This window comes from Pongo pygmaeus, chromosome 1 (assembly GCF_028885625.2).
Source record: "Pongo pygmaeus isolate AG05252 chromosome 1, NHGRI_mPonPyg2-v2.0_pri, whole genome shotgun sequence".
NCBI lineage: Eukaryota > Metazoa > Chordata > Mammalia > Primates > Hominidae > Pongo > Pongo pygmaeus.
Window position 1 is genome coordinate 205,903,550 of NC_072373.2, and position 17,884 is coordinate 205,921,433.

The following is a 17,884-nucleotide window of genomic DNA, read 5'->3' on the forward strand; positions in this document are numbered from 1 at the left end:
AGAGAGATGATTTAGGGCATCTGGTGGGAGAAATTTCTAAGCAGCAAAGTGTTCAAGAGGTGACTTGGGTACTGTTAAAAGCATTTAGTTTTATTCATTCACAGAGATATGGTTTGGAATTGGAACTTATGTTTAATGGGGAAGCAGAGCATAAAAGTTTGGAAAAGTTGCAGCCTGATGATGCAGTAGAAAAGAAAAATCCATATTCTGAGGAGAAATTCAAGCCTGCTGCAGAAATTTGCATAAGTAATGAGGAGCCAAATGTTAATCGCCAAGACAATGGGGAAAATGTCTCCAGGGCATGTCAGAGACTTTGTGGCAGCCCCTCCCATCACAGGCCCAGAGGCTTAGGAGGACAAAATGGCTTCATGGGCTAGGGTCCAGAGCCCCCCTGCTCTATGCAGCCTAGGGACTTGGTGCCCTGCATCCCAGCTGCTCTAGTCATGTCTAAAAGGGGCCAAGGTACAGCTCGGGCTGTGGCTTCAGAGGGTGGAAGCCCCAAGCCTTGGCAGCTTCCATGTGGTATTGTGCCTGCAGGTGCACGGAAGTCAAGAATTGAGGTTTGGGAACCTCTGCTTAGATTTCAGAGGATGTACCTGGATGTCTAGGCAGAAGTTTGCTGCAGGGGTGAGGCCCTCATGGAGAACCTCTGCTAGGGCAGTGCAGAAAAGAAATGTGGGGTTGAAGCCCCAACACAGAGTCCCCATTGGGGTGCTGCCTAGTGGAGCTGTGAGAAAGGGCCATCATCCTCCAGACCTCAGAATGGTAGACCCACCAACAGATTGCACTGTGCACCTGGAAAAGCCATAGCTACTCAACACCAGCCTGCAAAATCAGCTGGGAGGGAGGCTGTACCCCATGAAGCCACAGGCTCAGAGCTGCCCAAGACCATGGGAATCCACCTCTTACATCAGTGTGACCTGGATGTGAGACATGGAGTCAAAGATCATTTTGGAGCTTTAATATTTGACTGCCCCGCTGGATTTTGGACTTGCATGGGGCCTGTAGTCCCTCTGTTTTGGCCAATTTCTCCCATTTGGAAAAAGGAATGTAAGACATTCCTTGCTCTTCCACCATGATTGTGAGACCTCCCCTGCCATGTGGAACTGTGAGTCAATTAAACCTCTTTCCTTTATAAATTACCCAGTCTCGAGTATGTCTTTATTAGCAGTGTGAGAATAGACTAATACACCCAAGGAATCTCTTAGGTCAGGTTTCCCTAGAAGCAGATCCAGAGGTGGGGATTTTTGCAGGGAGGGCTTTCAGGGGAAGTGGAAAGAGGGAAGCAGGACAGAGCAGGGAAAGAAAGTTAATCTATGACATCCCTGGGCTGGAGGCCAGCCTGATTCTGGTCTCATGAGGGCCTTTGGAGCATGAATTACAGCACTGACTCGTCCCCTCCAGAGAGGAGATTTTGTGTCCTCAGGTAAGTCAGTTGGCAAGACTTGCCACATCCCCAAAGGGGCATAACCTCCATGGTGAGATGTCTACTGTTTGGCAGAGAGCACTTCTGCAGAGAAGGACGCAGATGTGAGCAGTTTGCAGCCAATGCTCACACGATGTTAACATGATGGACCTGGGTGGTAGCATGGGGTGTCAAGATGATCAAGGACACTGCAGTGGATGCTGTGGGTAAGCCTCTCAGCAGACCCCCTTCACTGGACAGTTGCCCTCATGCTCCTGCTGCTCTAAACCTAAGGAGGAAAAATGGCAAGAACCCAAGATGCTTTAATAAAATATATGGCTGGGCACAGTGGCTTACGCTTGTAATCCCAGCACTTTGGGAGGCTGAGGTGGGTGGATCACCTGAGGTGAGGCATTCGAGGCCAGCCTGGTCAACATGGTGAAAACCTGTCTCTACTAAAAATACAAAAATTAGGCAGGCATGGTGGCGGGCGCCTGTCATCCCAGCTACTTGGGAGGCTGAGGCAGGAGAATGGTTTGAACCCAGGAGTTGGAGGTTGCAGTGAGCCAAGATCGTGCCACTGCACTCCAGCCTGGGTGACAGAGTGAGACTCCATCTCAAAACAAAACAAAACAAAAATGTATGCACACCAGAGAGTGGAAGATAAAGCCTCTGAAAATTCAGGGTCCCCCGTATTGATGAAGATCTTAAGGAACCTGTGATCTGAGGCATGCCAAGCCATCCCCTCTCAGAAAAAAAGACAAGTTGCTGCATTTGCACCTCTACCATACAGTAGGATGAAAAAGTGCCCCCCCCCACCTCACCGCAAAGATATGTCCATGTTCTAATTTCCGGAACCTACGGGATATTACCTTATTTGGAAAACGGATCTTGTCAGATGTAATTCAGTTAAGGATCTCAAGATGGGGAGGTAATCTTGGACGATGCAGGCAGGTCCTAAATGTAATGGCAAATGTCCTTATAAGAGACATACAGAACAGAGGCACATAGGGAAGAGGAGGAGGCCATGTGACCACAGACGCAGATTGGAGTGATGCAGCCACAATCCAAGGAATGTCTGGAGCCAAGAGAAGCAGGAAGAGGCAATACACGGGTCTCTTGTATTGCCTGTGTCAGCCCTGCCAACATCTTGGTTTCAGACTTCTGATCTCCCCAACTAAGAGAAACTGTCCTTCTGTTGTTTTATGCCCACCTTCTTTGTCCTCCTTGAATTTCAAAGCAGCATATACCACACTTGGGAACACTACTCTGACCTATTTATTAGGCAATTCAGAAAGCTTTCAGTTCTGAGACAAAGCAAAAGAGAACGCTGCATAGGTCCAAGCTGCAGTGTGAGCTGCTCTGCTAGCCATGAGACTGAGAAGATTTATGGTGCTAGATAAAGAACTTGGGTGGAGCCTTTAACAAACCCCAGTAGAAGAGTCCCAGTACAGACCTCTAAAATTTTCTGCAGTGGAGAACTACTCTCCTTTTGAAAAACAATTGCTGGCATGCTACCGAACCCTACAGAGACTCAGAGCCTGACCATGAGACATCAAGCAACTATGCTGGCTGATTTTCCCTCTGTGAGCTGGCTATGACCAGATCCACCAAATCCTAATGTGAGGCAGGCACAGCAGCAACCCACTGTACAATGGAAATGCTGCAATGCACTATTCACAATAGCAAAGACATGGAATCAACCCAAATACCCATCAATGATAGACTGGATAAAGAAAATGTGGTACATATACACCATGGAATACTATACAACCATAAAAAGGAACGAGATTATGTCCTTTGCAGGGACATGGATGGAACTGAGAGCCATTATTCTCAGCAAACTAATGCAGGAACAGAAAACCAAACACCGCATGTTTTCACTCCTAAGTGGGAGCTGAACAATGAGAACACATGGACACAGGGAGGGGAACAACACAAACTGGGGCCTTTCAGGAGGTGCATAGGGAGGGAGAGCATCAGGATAAATAGCTAATGCATACTGGGCTTAATACTTAGATGATGGGTTGATAGGTGCAGCAAACCACCATGACACACATTTACCTACATAACAAACCTGCACATTCTGCATATGTACCCCAGAACTTAAAATAAAATTTAAAAATAAATAAATAAATAAGTATTTGTCATAATATAAAAAAAGAGAAATGCTACAATGATATTTGGGATTGAGACTGGCAGGTCCAGCAGGTACAAGTGGGTTACATGAAGAAGTGTGCCAGACCCCATGCCACCCACTTCTGTTGTGTCTCTACCCACCCCTCAACACACACCTGTAGCCTCATGGCGATTTCCTGAAGCCGACTGTCAGAGGGGTAAGGGGCTCAGGTCTGGTTCATAGGTTGGCACACAGAACTACAAACAGATTTGGTCATCTCCGTCTCATGGAGGAAGAAGTGTGACATGTCCACACTGACTCCTGAGCTAGTTGATCAGCAGCCTGAAAGGACAAGATTAGAATATCTTGGACAGTGTGGTTGGGGAAGGCCCACCCATAGAAGGGACAATTGAGCACAATGCGTGGCAAACACCCCAGTGTTCACAGAGGGCCTTCCCATTTACAGAGCACCATTGCCCATGAATCATGAACCCCTGGATCTGGGGAGGTGGATCCCTTTGTGGCTTCCTGGGCTGGGTTCCTGCATATCAGTCCTGGCTGCAGCAGGCTCCAGGTATGGGGATCTGTTTCAGCTTGGGCTGCCCAGAAGCAGACTTTGGGAAGAGAATTCACGTGAAAGTGATTTCTTAAGAAAGTGCTCCCAGGACAAGCCAGTGTGAGAGTAGGGGGAGCTAGACTCGGAGGGTGAAGTCAGTTGAAACTGACCAGTGGGGGGCTCTGGAGTATAAGTTACACCTCAGAGTTTGTGCCCAACTCCAGGCCAGGGATCTAGGCTTCTACACTTCTGCATGTGCACCTGTCAGTCATTCCTTTTTTTTTTTTTTTTTTTTGAGATGGAGTTTCACTCTCGTTGCCCAAGCTTGAGTGCAATGGCGCGATCTGGGCTCATTGCAACCTCCGCCTCCCAGGTTGAAGTGATTCTCCTGCCTCAGCCTCCCAAGTAGCTGGGTTACAGGCATGCGCCACCATGCCCAGCTAATTTTTTTCTATTTTTAGTAGAGACAGGGTTTCACCATGTTGGTTAGGCTGGTCTTGAACTCCTAACCTCAGGTGATCCACCTGCCTTGGCCTCCCAAAGTGCTGGAATTACAGGCGTGAGCCACCGCGCCCAGCCCACCTGTCAGTCATCACCATGGTAAGACAGCTCCAGGGGTCACGAATGCCCAGGCACTCTGGCTCTGTGTGTGTGTGTATATGTGTGTGTCTGCATGTGTGCATGTGTGTGTGTGTGCATGTGCATGTGTGTGTGCATGTGTGTGTCTGTGCATGTGTGTGTCTGAATTTTGTGCACACAAAGCCCCCTAATAGCTCAAGGGGAGCCCTCGAGAGACAGTGGCAGTCACAGGCTGTTAGAAGCAAAGACACAGAGGAGCCAAGGAGGAGCTCAGCTCACAGAAATGGAGTCATCTCCAGCCTCCTACCTGGTGATGCCCTTGGCATTGCCTGGTGCGCTGGGCTGGACATTATCCCGCTCAAAATGCATGTCCTTCTTAGAACCTGAGAATGTGACCTTATTTGGAAATAGGGTCACTGCAGATGAAATTAGCTAAGATGAGGACATACTGATGCAGGGTAGGCCCTTACTCCAATATTACAATAAGATGAGGAGAAGAAGACACAGAGACAGAGAGACAGGGAGAATGCCATGTGAAGATGAAGGCAGAGACTAGAGTGATACATCTACAAGTCAAGGGGCTCCAAGGATTGCCAGCAACCACCAGGAGCCAGGAGAGAGCCTGGAACAGATTCTCCCTCAGATCCTCCCATAGGAACCAGCCCTGCCAACACCTTGATTTTGGACTTCCAGCCTCCAGAACTGTGCAAGGAACAATGCCTGTTGTTCTGAGCCTCCCAGTTTGTGGCTCTGTGTCACAGCAGCTCTAGGAAATAAACACACCTGGGAGCATCTGGGTTACGGATAAGAAGCAGCATCTGAGGCCCCTCAGCACTGATGGGAGACTGACAGGCTCACACCATCATCATCTGGCCAGAAGGACTTGGAAAGATGCTTATGTTCCAAAAGAGAAAGGAGAAAAAGAAAACCACACTTCCATAACCTTCCAGGAGGTAAGGAGCTGTAGCCCCACCCAGAGGAAACAAACCTGGATCCCAGCTATGGACAGGAACACCACTAGTCCAGGCTGGAAAATGTATCCAAATACTCCTGCAGTTGTTTTTGGAACTACATCTGGCTAAACGGGAGAGGTCCCGGGCCTGGCAGCTGGACCAATGCCCAGTTACAGAAAGAGGAAGGAGTGGCTGGCTACAAGGTAAGTGGGCAAGGTTGCGGGAGAGGGAAGGAGTCACTCTCCTTTGCTCCAGAGACCCCTTGTCCATGAATGCTTGTTTAGGAACAGCAGAGGAAGGGGAGCCTGGCTGGGGTCTTGCCAAGTTTACCCCCTCTGGGTGGCAGACCAGAGGCCATATCCCCTCAGCCCTGGCATCTTTTGCTGAATAAAGTATATCCACAGGCCAGAGAAAACCACCAAGGAGAAAGAATTCACTAGAAACAACATTGCCCAAACTTCACTCACTCAAGTACCATCTTCACACATTTTGCCATGTCTCAGGGTCAGCTCAGTATATACATAGACAGGTAACTTGGATTTCATCAAAAAACACTATCAAGCCCAGGCACAGTGGCTCACGCCTGTAATCCTAGCACTTTGGGAGGCCGAGGCAGGCGGATCACCTGACCAGCCTGACCAACATGGTGAAACTCCGTCTCTACTAAAAATACAAAATTAACCTGGCATGGTGGTGCATGAATGTAATCACAGCTACTCGGGAGGCTAAGGCAGAAGAATCGCTTGAACCCGGGAGACGGAGGTTGCAGTGAGCCAAGATCACGCAATTGCACATTGCACTCCAGCCTGGGCAACAAAAGCTAAATTCCATCTAAACAAAACAAAACAAAACAAAAAAACACTATCAAGATCCAGCCTGGGCAACACAGCAAGACTCCATCTCTACAAAAAAATGTAAAAGTTAGCCAGACATGGTGGCACACACCTGTTGTACTAGCTGCTCGAGAGGCTGAGTCAGGAGGATTGCTTGAGCCCAAGAGTTCAAGGTTACAGTGAGCTATAAACATGTCACTGTACTCCAGCCTGGGTGACAGAGTGAGACCTTGTCTCAAAAAAAAGACACTATCAAGAAAATAAAATGAGGCTGGGCACAGTGGCTCATGCCTGTAATCCCAACACTTTTAGAGGCTGAGGCAGGAGGATCACTTGAGCTCAGGAGTTCGAGACCAGCCTGGGCAGCATAGTGAAACTTCATCTCTACAAGAAATACAAAAATTAGCAGGGCACGGTGGTGTGCACCTGTAGTCCCAGCTACTGGGGAGGCTGAGATGGAAGGATTGCTTGAGCTGGGGAGGTGGAGGTGGCAGTGAGCCAAGACTGCACCACTGCACTCCAGCCTGGGTGACAGAGTGAGACCCTGTCTAAAAAAAAAAAAAAAAAAGGAAAAAGAAATGACAACGAATAATGTAATGGGAGAAAATGTTTGTAAATCATATATCTGATAAGCATCTAGAATCCAGGATATATAAAAAACTCTTGCAATTCAGCAACAGAAAGACAAAATAATCCAATTTAAAAATGGTCAAAATGCTTGAACAGACATTTTTTCAAAGAATATATACAATGGCCAAGAAGCACATGAAAAGATGCTCACGATCATTAGTCACTTAAAAAATCCAAATCAAAACCACAATGAGACACTCTTTCATATCCACTAGAATGGCTATAATTTAAAAGGCAGAAAGAGAGAGAGAGAAAGAAAGAAAGAGAGAGAGAAAGGAAAGGAAAGGAAAGGAAAAGAAAACAAGCACTGGTGAGAATGTGGAGAAACTGGAACTCTCATACGTTGCTGGTGGGGATGTAAAATGGTTCAGCCACTTTGGGAAAGAGCTTGGCAGTTCCTCACAATGACACCATATAACCCAGCAATTCTGCTCCTAGAATTGAAAACAATTCTCCAAAAGAATTGAAAACAGGTATTTGAACAAATGTTTGTACAATGTGTACAGTGAGTACAAATACTTAGCAGCACTATTCACACAGCAAAATGGAAACAACTCAAACATCCATCAGTAGATGAATGGATAAACACAATGTAGTATATCCATACAACCCAACAGTATTCAGCCCTGAAAAGGAATGCTATCAACATGGATGAACATTGAAAACATTATGAAAAGTAAAAGAAGCCAGATACAAAAGATCATATATTGTATGATTCCATTTAAATGAAATATCCAAAATAGCTAAATTCATGGAGACAGAAAGCAGATTAGTGGTTGCCAGGGGTTGAGAGCAGGGACGTGAGGAATGGCTGCTTAATGGATTCAAGATCTCCTTTGAGTTGATGAAAATGTTTTGGAGTTAGATAGAGGTGATGGCTGTACAACATTGTGAGCATACAAAATACCACTGAATTGTATATTCAGTGTACAATGGAATTAACAAAAAATGAAAACACCACCAATGTCCACCAACTCATGAGTAGATAAACAAAATGTGGTATATCTATACAATGGAATATTATTGGGCCATAAAACTGAATGGATTTGACCACATTTTGGGCCATAAAACCCACCTTAACAAATTAAAAGGAGTAGAAATCATACAACATCTGCTCTCGGACAACAATAGAATTAAATTAGAAATCAATAACAGAAAGATAACTAGAAAATTCCAAAACATGTGGAGATTAAACAAAACACTTCTAAATAATACATGGGTCAAAGAAGAAATCTCAAAAAAAAATTTAATATTTTTACCTAATGAAAATTAAAACACAACTTATTAAAATGTGTAAGATACAGCCAAAGCAGTGGTTCGAGGGAAGATTATAGCATCAAATGCATATATTAGGAAAGAAGAAAAATCTAAAATCAATAATCTAAGTTTCCACCTTAACAGACTAGGAAAAGAAGACCAAAGTAAGTAGAAGAAAAAAAAGAATAGTAAAAATTAGGGCAGAAATCAATGAAATTGAAAAAAGAAAATTAACAAATAATGAAATCAAAAGCTGATTCTTTGAAAAGATCAATTAAATCAATAAGTCTATAGCCAGACTAAGAAAAAAAGAGGGAACACAAATTACTAATATCAGAAATTAAAGAAGGGACATCACTGCAGATCCTACGGACATTGAAAGGATAAGAAAGGAATACTATGAACTCTATGCCCAGAAATGTGATAACCTGGGTGAAATGGACCAACTCCGTGAAAGACACAATTTGCCAAAACTCATAAAAGAAGAAATAGACAATCGGAATAGGCCTATATCTATTAAAAAATTGAATCAATAGTTAATAACCTTCCAAAACAGAAGGCACCAGGCAGAGAAGAGTTCACTGGTAAGTTCAGCCAAACATTTAAGGAAGAAATTATACCAATTCTCTACAATCACTTTCAGAGGATAGAAGCAGAGCAAATACTTTCTAATTCATCCTATGAGTCCAGCACTACCAAAACCAGACAAAAACATTACCAAAAAAGAAAACTACAGACCAATATATCTCATAAACACAGATGCAAAAATCTTCAACAAAGTACTAGCAAATCAAATCCAACCATGTATAAAAAGAATTATACCTCATTACCAAGTGAGATTAATCCTAGGTATATAAGGCTGGTTCAAAGTTTGAAAATAAATTAATATAACCATCACATTAACAAGCTAAAAAAGAAAAACCCCATGATTATATCAATAGATGAAGAAAAATAATTTTGCAAAACTCAACACCCATTCATATAACAACTCTCAGTAAACTAGGAATTGAGGAGAACTTCCTCTATTTGATGAAAAATATCTACAAAAAACTTACAGCAAACATCATACTTAATGGTGAGAAACTAGAAGCTTTCCCATTAAAATCAGGAACAAGTTAAGGATGTTTCCTCTCACCACTCCTTTTCAACATCATACTGGAAGTCCAAGCTAACTCAATAAGGCAAGAAAATGAAATAGAAGTTATACTGATTGGGAAGGAAGAAATAAAACTGCCTTTGTAGATGACATGATTATCTATGTAGAAAAATCCAAAAAAATCAACACAAAAATTTCTGGAACTAATAGGTGATTATAGTAAGATTGTAGGATATAAGGTTGTTGTACAAGTCTGTCACTTTCCTATATACCAGCAATGGGCAAGTGAAATTTGAAATTTAAAACACAATACCATTTACATTAGCACCCAATAAAAGAAAGTACTTAGGTATAAATCTAAGTAAATATATATAAGATTTACATAAGGAAAGCTACAAAACTCTGATGAACAAAATCAAAGAAGGACTAAATAAATAAAGAGATATTCCATATTCACAGATAGGAAGACTCAAAATTGTCATGATATAAGTTTTTCCCAACCTGATCTATAGATTCAGTGCAATCCCAATCTAAATCCCAGCATATTATTTTGTGGATATTGAAAAATGATTCTAAAGTTTATATGGAGAGGGAAAGATCAAAATAATCAACATAATACTGAGGAAGAACAAAGTTGGAGGACAGACACTACCTTTCTTCAAGACTTACTAGCTATAGTAGTCTTCAAGACTTAAAGCTATAGTAATCTTCAAGACTTAAAGCTATACTAATCAAGACAGTGTGGTATTGGCAAAAGAATAAACAAGTAGATTAATAAACAGAATAGAGAGCCCAAAATAGGCCCACATAAATATAGTCAACTAATCTTTGACAAAGAAGCAAAGACAATACAATAGAGCAAAGACAGTCTTTTCAAAATATCACGCAAAAATCAGTCTTTTAAAAAATATGAATAACTGGACATCCATATACAAAAAAACTGAATTTAGACATAGACATTATACATTCCACAAAAGTTAACTCAAAGTACCTCATAAATCTAAATTAAAAATGCAAAACTGTAAAACTCTGAGAAGACAACATAGGAAAAAGTCTAGGTGACCTTAGGTATGGTGATGACTTGTCAGGTATAACACCAAAAGCATTATTGCTGAAATAAATAATGAATGAGCTGGAATTCATTAAAAATTTTTTTAAACTTCTGTTTTGTGAAAGCCAATGTCAAGGGAATGAGAAGACACGCCACAAACTGGGAGAAAATGTTTGCAAAAGACATGTCTGATAAGAGACAGTTGTCCAAAATATACAAAGAACTCTTAAAGCTCCCAATAAGAAGAAAAACAACCCAATTAAAAAATAGGCCATGTACCTTAACAGACACATCACCAAAAAAGATATACAGATGTCAAATAAGCATAAGAAAAGATATGCTACATCACATGCTATCAGGGAAATGTAAACTAAAACAACAATGAGATACTACATATCTATTAGAATGGCCAAAATACAGAATACAAACAGCATCAAACACTGAGGTGGATATGGAGCAACAGGAACTTGCCTTCATCGTTGTAAATGTAAATGTAAAATAGTACAGCCACTTAGCACATAGTACAGTCACTTTGAAAGATAAATTGTCATTCTATAAAGCTAAACATACTTTTACCATATGATCGAGCAATCACACTCCATGGTATTTGCACAAAAGAGTTGAAAACTTATGTTCACACAAAAATCTGCACACAGATGTTTATAGCAGCTTTTTTCATGTTGCCAAAAGAAGAAACCAGGATGTCCTTCAGCAGGTAAATGGATTAACTGTGGTACATCCAGACAATGAACTATTATTCAGCACTAAAAAGAAATGAGCTATCAAGCCATGAAAAGAATGGAGGAAACTTAAATCCATATTACTAAGTGAAAGAAGCCAATCTGAAAAGGCTACATACTGTGTGATTCCAATATATGACTGCTATTGTTTGAAAGTCCCCTCAAAAAACTGATGTTGAAGTTTAGTTGCCATAGTAACTGTTGAGAGGCAAGACCTTTAAAAGGTGATTAGGTTATGAGAGCTCTGCCCTCATGAATGGATTAATGCTGTTATTGTGAGAGTGGGTTAGTTATCTAGGAAGTAGGCTCCTGATAAAAAGAATGAGTTCAGCCTGATTTCTGTCCTCTTTCTCTTGGCCCTTCTGCCATGTTATGACACAGCAAGAAGGCCCTCACCAGATGCAGTTCCTCAACCTTGGACTTCCCAGCCTGTAGAACCATGAGTCAACACTCAGTATTACTATATAAAATACATACTATATATATATTTTTTCTATATATTATATATATATATTCTATATATATGTAAAATTACCCAGCCTGTGGTATTGTGTTATAGCAACAGAAAATTGGTGCAGAGAAGAGGGGCCATTGCCATGACAAATACTTGAACATGTAGAAGCTGCTTTGGAACTGGGTAATGGATAGAAGCTGGAAGAGTTTGTAGGAGCAGGCTAGAAAAAGCCTGGATTTCTGTGAATGGAGCATTAAGGGCAATTTTGCTGAGGGCTCAAAAGAAGGCCCTAGAACTAAGGACAGCCTAAATCTTCTTAGAGATTATTTAAGTGGTCATGACCAGAATGTTGGTAGAAATATGAACAGTAAAGGCCATTCTAATGAGGTCTCAGACAGAAATGAGGAACAAGGTATTGGAAACTAAGGGGAAAGGCCATCTTTGTTACAAAGTAGCAAAGACTTTGGCTGAACTGTGTTTATGTCCAAGGGCTTTATAGAGTGCAGGACTCAAGAGCAATGAATGGGGATATCTGATGGAAGAAACAGCTAAGCAGCAAAGCATTCAGGTTGCTGCATGGCTCCTTTTAACCACATACAGTGAGATGCAAAAGGAAAGGAATGATTTAAAGACAGAATTTACAGTTAAAAGAGAAGCAAAGGAAAACTTACAGCCTGGCCACCTAAAGAGTGAAAAGCAATAACATTTGGAAGAGAATACTAAGGGTGTGGCCAAGCAACCATTTGCTTAAAAGATCAGGCTAGATAGAAGAAAGCCAGGTGTTATTCATCAAGACAATGGAGGAAAGACTCCAAAGATATTTCAGAGCTCTTCCAGGCTGTTTCTCTTATCACGGGCCCAGAGCTCTAGGAGAGCAGAATGGTTTCAGGGGACATGCCTGGGACATCCTCCACAGGCCCACTGCCCAGAGCCATCTCAGGACTCTGCCCCCCTCATTCCAGTGCAGCACCTCTTGACTTCCCTGGCTGTGGCTTAAGTGGTCCCAGGTGCAGCTCAACCTGCTGCTCCAGGAGGTACAAGCTTTAAACTGTCGCAGCATCCACATGGTGTTAGGTCTGCAAGCTCACAGAATGCAAGAGCTGTGGGGGCATGGCTACCTTCAACCAGATTTAAAAGGCGGCCCAGGCAGAAACCTGCCACAGGGGCAGAGCCACCAGAGAAAGCCCTACTAGGCAAATGCTGAGTGGAAATGTGGGATCAGAGGCACTGCATAGAGTCCTCACTGGGGCAATGCCTACTGCAGCCGTGGAAGTGCGGCCACACCCCAGACCACAGAACTGTTAAGCTGCCAGTGAGTGATGGCAGCCTGGGAAAGCTGCAGGCATGAGATCCCAACCTGTGAAAATTGCGTGGGCTGAGCCTAGCAAAGCCATAGAGGCAGGGCTGCCCAGTGTGCCCAGGTTGCGGGTCGTGGAGTCAAAGGAGATTGTTCTCCAGCTTTAAGACTTAATCTTGTTTTCCCTTTTGGGTTTTGCACTTCATTGGGGCCTGTTACTCCTTTCTCCTTTCCTGTTGCTCCCTTTCAGAATGGGAACATCTATCCTTTTTTTTTTTTTTTTTTTTTTTCTTTTATTGTAATTATTATTATTATTATTATTATTATACTTTAGGTTTTATGGTACATGTGCCCAATGTGCAGGTAAGTTACATATGTATACATGTGCCATGCTGGTGCACTGCACCCACCAACTCGTCATCTAGCATTAGGTATATCTCCCAATGTTATCCCTCCCCCCTCCCCCCAACCCACAACAGTCCCTGAAGTGTGATGTTCCCCTTCCTGTGTCCATGTGTTCTCATTGTTCAATTCCCACCTATGAGTGAGAATATGCGGTGTTTGGTTTTTTGTTCTTGCGATAGTTTACTGAGAATGATGATTTCCAATTTCATCCATGTCCCTACAAAGGACATGAACTCATCATTTCTTATGGCTGCATAGTATTCCATGGTGTAGATGTGCCACATTTTCTTAATCCAGTCTATCATTGTTGGACATTTGGGTTGGTTCCAAGTCTTTGCTATTGTGAATAATGCGGCAATAAACATACGTGTGCATGTGTCTTTATAGCAGCATGATTTATAGTCCTTTGGGTATATACCCAGTAATGGGATGGCTGGGTCGAATGGAATTTCTAGTTCTAGATCCCTGAGGAATCGCCACACTGACTTCCACAAGGGTTGAACTAGTTTACAGTCCCACCAACAGTGTAAAAGTGGGGAACATCTATCCTATGCATGTCCCACCATTGTATTTTGGAAGTAGATAACTTGTTTTGATTTTGCAGACTCACAACTGGAAGGAATTTGCCACAGCATGAGTCATGCTTTGAGTCTCATCCATATCTGATTTAGATGAGACTCTGAACTTCAGCCTTTTGAGTCGGTGCTGGAATGAGTTAAAACTTTGGGGCTATTGGAATGGGATGAATGTTATTTTGTATGCAAGGAAGACAAGAGTTTTGTCTTCCTTGCATACAAAAGGCCAGAGGTGGAATGCTATGGCTTGAATGTCTTTTCCAAAACTTATGTTGAAATTTAGTTGCCATTGTAACAGTGTAGAGACACAAGACCTTTAGGATGTGATTAGGGCCAGGCGCAATGCCTCACACCTGTAATCCCATCACTTTGGGAGGCTGAGGCAAAAGGATCACTTGAGTCCAGGAGTTCAAGACTAGCCTAGGAAACATAGCAAGCCCTCATCTCTAAAAAAATTTAAAAATTAGCCAAGCATGGTGGTACATGTCTATAGTTTCAGCTACTTGGGAGCCTGAGGTAGGAGGATCACTTGAGCCTGCGAGGTCAAGGCTGCAATGAGCTATGGTTGTGCCACTGCACTCCAGCCTAGGCAACAGAGTGAGACCCTGTCTGAAAACAAAAACAAACAAACAAAAAAGAGGTGATTAGGCCATGAGAGCTCTGCTCTCTTGAATGGATTAATACCACTATTAGGGGAGGGGGTTAGTTATCGCAGGAGTGGGCTCCTGATAAACAGATGAGTTCAGTCTGAGTTCCTCTCTCTGTTCTGTGAGCTTGCTTGCCCTCTGCCATATTATGACACAACAAGAAGGCCCTCACCAGATGCGCCCCTCAATCTTGGATTTCCCCAACCACGAGCCTAGTAAGTCTCTTTTCTTTATAAATTACCCAGTCTGTGGTATTCTGTTATAGCAGCAGAAAATGGACTAAGAGAATGACATTCTGGAAAAGGCAAAACTGTGGAGACGGTAGAAAGATCAGTGGTTGCCAGGGATTAGGGGGATAGGAGGAAGAAATAGGTGATGCACAGAGGATTTTTATGGCAGTGAAAATACTTTGTATGATACCATCATGACAGATACATGTCATTATACACTTGTCCAAACCCATAGAATGTATAACATTAACAGTGAACCCCAAAGTAAACTATGAATTTGCAGTGATAATGATGTGTCAATGTCAGTTCATCGGTTGTGAAAATTGTTCCATTCTGGTGGGGGATGTTGATGATGGGAGGCTGCGTATGTTGTGGGGGCAGGGAACATAGGGAAATCTCCATACCTTCCTTGCAATTTTGCTGTGAAACTAAAACTACTCTAAAAAAAACTTTGAATGTATTTAAAAAATGTTTTTAATTTAAAAAGATTTTTTAAAAGGGTGAAACATGCTACAACATACATGTTCTATCAGTACAACATGTACTAATACATATTACAATATGGATGAACCTTGAAGACATTATGCTAAGTGAAAGAAAAGACCACATATTCTATGATTCCATTTATGTGAAGTGTCCAGAATAAGCAAATCCATAGAGATGAAAAGTAGGTTTGTGATTGCAGGGGCTGAGGGACGGGGGGTGGGGAGTCACTGCTAAATGGTACAAGGTTTCTTTTGAGAGCAATGAAAATATTCTGGAATTAGTGATAATAGTTTGTATGACCTGGTGGATAGTACTAAAAGCCACCACACTGCACACTTTAAAGGGTTAATTTTATGGGATATGAATCATATCATTTAAAAATTGTCCTTGGGGTGGGGCGCGGTGGCTCACGCCTGTAATCCCAGTACTTTTGGAGGCCGAGACAGGTGGATCACCTGAGGTTAGGAGTTTGAGACCACCTGACCAACATGGTGAAACCCTGCCTCTTCTAAAAATAAAAAAATTTAGCTGGGCGTGATGGTGCATGCCTGTAATCCTAGCTATTCAGGAGGCTGAGGCAGGAGAATCTCTTGAACCCAGGAGGCAGAGGTTGCAGTGAGCTGAGATTGCACCACTGCAGTCCAGCCTGGGTGACAGAGCAAGACTCCATCTCAAAAAGTAAATAAAAATAAAAATAAAATAAATAAAAATCAAAATAAAAATTGTTTTTGGGTCTACAGTAGTTGGGGTGGAGCCCAAGAATTTGCATTTCTGACAAAGTTCCCAAGTGATGCTGACACTGCTGGTCCCTGGACCAGACTTCGAAAATCATTTCATGTAAATTGCTCTGTGTCTGGCCAAGAGCTCAATACCACGGGAGAAGATTTCAGTGATATCTACAACCAACCATCTGATGCAGGAACAGGGTAATTTTCTTTAATTTCCAGTTGGGGAAACTGAGGCCCAGAGAAGGCAGTAACTACTGGGAGTCACGAGGGAGGACGGGACATGGCAGAGGTGGGACTCGAGCCCAGGTCTTCCAGCTCCATGTTGAAGGCTCCGCCACTGGCCTGGAGCACGTGGGCTTCTCTCTGAATGCTACATAGACAGGGATATGCTCTCAGGAACATACCCAACCCTCCAACCCTCTCACTCCATCCTCAGCAAAATCCTTCCATTCTCCCAGTCCCTTCTGAGATTATATCTAAGGGCTGGTCTGCCTGGCTCCAGATCTACTTCATTTGTGGATTCTGCCTCCTGCCACCCTCCTTCCCTGGCCCCCCAGGGCAAGTCTCAGCTGGATCCTTCCTGCTGCCACTCCCACCTCACCCCACCCGGGGACCCAGGCCTTGGCCCCAGCAGACATCATGGCAGGGCAGCCTGAACCAAGTCACAGAGGGGTGGTCTTGAGGTCTCCAAGGTCACTTAAAGTCATTCACAGTTAACCCCTCACAGCTCAGGCAGAGCAATTTTGCATCTTTGTCTCATTTGCTCCTGTGACTTTTGCAGAAAGTGGCTTTCCCAAGGGCAGCCTGGTGGGCAGACTTCAGAATAAAGCCTCTCCCTTCCTGGCCTTTCATTTGCTCATTCATTGAAATACTTACTGGGTGCTTGTTCCATGTCAGGGCCTTGGGAACACAAAGGCTATTAAAATACAGTTGCATGGCCAGGCATGGTGGCTCACGCCTGTAGTCCCAACACTTTGGGAGGCTGAGGTGGGTGGATCACTTGAGGTCAGGAGTTTGAGACTAGTCTGGGCAACATGGCGAAACCCTGTCTCTACTAAAAATACAAAGATTAGCTGGTGTGATGGCAGGTGCCTGTAATCCCAGCTACTCGCGAGGCTGAGGCAGAAGAATCGCTTGAATCCAGAAGGTGGAGGTTGCAGTGAGCCTAGATCACACCACTGCACTCCAGCCTGGGCAAAAGAGCAAGACTCTGTCTCGAAAAAAAAGAAAGAAAAAAATATCAAAACCAACAACAACAACAAAAAACAAAAAAAACCACAGTGGCAGAAGCTCACAGTCAGGTTGGGAAAGTAACTCACTAGGACCCTGAAACAATCATCACAGGGATGAGTCTGAGGTCCGATCCTGAAGACCGCTTTGAATGGTCCCCAGAGGGCGCAAGCCTGGTCTTTATCCACACCCAGAAAGGACTGTCCAGAAGCAGCCTGGTATTAGAGCTGAGGTTTCCCACGGCCTGCTGGCCCTCTTATTCCAGGTTGGGGCCAGAGGTAGTAACACTTGGCTGCCCCATGAGAGAGGTGGGCAGATGCTACCTGTCTGGGGGCGAAGTGACCACGGAAACAGCTAGCCCCAAGGAACTGCAGTGTCATCTGCTTTCCGGGGCTTAATGATGGAGACAAGCTGCTTCTCAAAGGAAATTGCTTCAGTAAAGATCTTCAGAAGGCAATATATTGTATTTTGGTGACTCTAAGAGGCTTGATTTTTCACATTTTAGTGTCTCTGAAATCGGGGTGTGTCTTACAGTAATTGTTGGCAGGAGGCCCTCTCCAGGGAGTGGTCACAGCCCGCTTACACCATCACATCGACAATGGGATTCTGTGGC